The sequence below is a fragment of the Pteropus medius genome, unplaced genomic scaffold (genome assembly GCF_902729225.1).
Source record: "Pteropus medius unplaced genomic scaffold, Ma_sr-lr_union100, whole genome shotgun sequence".
Lineage (NCBI taxonomy): Eukaryota > Metazoa > Chordata > Mammalia > Chiroptera > Pteropodidae > Pteropus > Pteropus medius.
The window spans coordinates 11,703,167-11,706,353 of NW_024342467.1; the positions used below are offsets into that span (position 1 = coordinate 11,703,167).

General features: G+C 44.7%; 1 pseudogene; it reads left to right on the top strand.

Annotated features, from left to right (window-relative positions):
* Nucleotides 1-1,295: 1,295 nt before the first annotated feature.
* Nucleotides 1,296-1,414, top strand: LOC120602548 (uncharacterized; annotated as a pseudogene).
* Nucleotides 1,415-3,187: the final 1,773 nt, after the last annotated feature.

Here is a 3,187-nt window from a genome sequence, read left to right on the forward strand (position 1 = left end):
GAGTTCATGCAGAATGAGCTGCCATCTCTTTGGGAAACCAAATTCCTCAGCATTTAGGGATCATTTTTTATAGGTCATATAGATTATCAGAACAGGCCATATCAAAATTTGCCATTTTGGCGTAAGGATTAATTTGAATCGAAGGCCACTGGGGAAAAGCGGATACAGGAAAAGTTCTCTGCCCTCCCCCTGACTGTCTAAAAGCAGGTCATAAACTCGTGGAGGTGTCTCAGGAAGAGCGGAACTGCAAATCACCAGGAGAGAGCTACAGACTCATATCAACCCAGAGACAGGGCACCGAGCGGAATCTATATAACAAGTCGCTAAGTAACTCTTATCCTCCCTCGATTTTCCCCATATATCTACCTTACCGCAGTGCGCCATTTCTAAAAACCTAGCTCTTCTCCTTCGTCTTCTCACTTCTTCACAAACGTATTGTTGTTTGTTAAGATGCGATCTAAATCTCAATTTCTGGCCACCCCTCTGAGTGACTCATTACGAGGTGTCGCATGTGTATGCAAAAGGCACTTGTTAATAAATACTGTTTTTCTCTTGTTAATATGTCTTTTCGTCAATTTATTTTGCAGGCCCAGCCCCTGAACCTAAAAGAGTAGAGGAAGTTTTTCCTCTTCTACAGCCATTTTTCAGGGACCATTTGATTTATCCAGAGAAAAGTCTACCAATATCCTCTTACTTGGCCGCCCCCTGATTAGCCAGGTATTTTTGAAGGTGAGTAGGGAGCCAGCCGGTGGTCGTCTGGTTCAGTGTGTGGACTCTGCCCTTTCTAGTGCACTGAAGTCTGGAGACAGTCTGATTTAATTTTTGCCCCAGAATAAAGCTCCCGTGTGCTGCAGTGGAAGCGGGGAGCAGGAAGTCTGGCCGGTGGGCCAGAGTCTAACCTTCTGCCATGACTTCCAGGGCCCCTCCCCTGCCCTCTGCCTTCTCAGCCTCCCGCCTTGTCGTACCCTGTGTGGCTCTTAGTGTCTCCACTGAATGGCGCTGAGGGTCTGCAGTGTGAGATGGCCCGAGTCTCACTTTCATCCCTCTCTGATGGCGCTCGGCATTGCCTTTCTTCTTTCTTCTGATTCCTTGACCCACATTCCAGCTTCTCAGTTTTGTGGATGTTTCTCATCTGTTCTTCCCCCATTTCCTTTGTCTCTTCTCCCATGTACTCATTTTAGTGTGGTTGCAGAATAGAAGAAAGAGAATAAATTTGTCTGTTTAACTGTTAAGTTTAGCAGAAGATGCCCTGATCTTGTAAACAAACAAACTATGGTCAAAATCGATGTGGTTCTGTCTGCAGCCATGCTACCCTGAACAAGCCTGATCCCGTCTGGTCTTGGAAGCTAAGCAGGATCGGGCTTGATTAGTACTTAGATGGGAGACCACCTAGGAAGACCAGGTGCTGTAGGCATAAAAAAGAAAAAAATAAAGGATCGTAAGCTGACGAAGTCCTTACAATCTGTGAGGTCAGCAAGGTTGCACCTCGCCTAAAAAAAAAAAAAAATCGATGTGGTTCTACTCAAGGTCACTCAGTCACTAGCAGGACTGGGATAGAACTCTAAAGCTTTTGTGTTAACATCTGGGCTGATATTTACTGGTAAGAGGTTTCAACTAATCATCTTTCACTATCGAAAGTGAAAAACTGATTCCTCCTCCTTCATTTTAAAATTTTATTTTTTAAAGCCGGAGTCTGCTTTGGGGTTTCCTCATTACATCTAAACTTCTTTAGCCTCCAAGTTCACAAGCGGGTCCCACTGCGGCAGTTATAGACACCTGTGGCACCAGCAGAAAACTCATATATGGACATTCCTGACATTCTAGTGTGTCTAGGCCTATAGGAAAAGGCATCCTACCTGCCAGCCTTGCATCCCCCCCGCTGCAGAGTAATACAGCCTGAGACTGTGGGCTGCAATTTTAGCAAAAGTGCTTTGGAGGGAGGGAAGAGGAGAGGAAGGGGGCTGGCATGCTCCAGGAAATGAAAGAATGTCTGAACGGTGAAGCGACAAGGAGGTAATCACCCGCAGGCTGGCTAATTGAGACTTGGCTTACTGGGATGACAGCAGAGGAAGAGCAGTAGTCTGATTTCAGAACCAAGATTAACAGGAAGGAAAAAAAAAAGATCTAATTGGAAGCCGCATTAACTTTTTGAAAAGGCAGATAACGGCTGAGAAGCCGGGCGACTGTTCACACAGGCAGGCTCGTAATGGAAGGACATAGAAGATTAATCCCTGTGGGTCCTCTATGCTTGGGCTGATGTAATATCCAAGGACCTCCTCTGAGTCTTCTGCCTTCTCTTTCCTCCCTCTCACGGTCATTTTTGAACTGGAAGGGGAGCATTTATGTTGAAAGAGCTTGTGGGGCTGAAAGGGGATGATAACCTGGTGGTGCCATACAGATGGCTGCATGTTACTGCCAGACACAAACAACAGAGGCTCAGACCTGATTAGGCTTTTTAGGGCCTTGCGGCAGACATCCCTGTGGGTTGTAGAGGACTGCCAGTGGGAGCTGAGCCAGGGTCAGGGTATCTGAGGCAGGTTCATAAGGAATTTGTTAAAGCTTCTTCGCGGGGCTACCTGTCGAAGTGCAGGGGTTTTAAATGTGGAAGGAAGCTGCAGAGACAAAAGCGTTTAGGACACAAAGGAAGCTTACTTGTAAAGAGATTTTGCAAGGGAGTCCAGGCTTCCAGGCTTTTGAAGACTGCTCTCCAAACAAAACATGTAACAGTGATTTAAAGAAAAGAAATCAAAATTACCAGGACTATCACAGTATGTTCATGGTAGGAAAACAGCAGTTTTCTCACTTGATTATCAAATACTCAAAGGTGATCCCGTATCTAGAGATAGCAGGACTTTGGAAGTCAGAAGTAAAGTATTATTATTATTATTATTATTATTATTATTATTATTATTGTCATTATTTTTTAAGGAGTCATCATTTAATGGCTCAAGGTCTTATTCATTTTGAGAATCAGACCCAGACGGGGTAATCTTTATTTGTTTCTTGTTTTGTCGTTACTGTTTTTCTCAGATGCAGTGCTTCCTGGCTTAGGGCATGATTTTCAGTTACTCACGAAGGAGACAGAGCAAGGTGTCAGCTTTGCTTTCACAGACCCTCCTAGTCCTTACTTATACCCCAGAGGTACAGATTTGATCACATACATTTCCTTAGCACTTTTATGATTCAC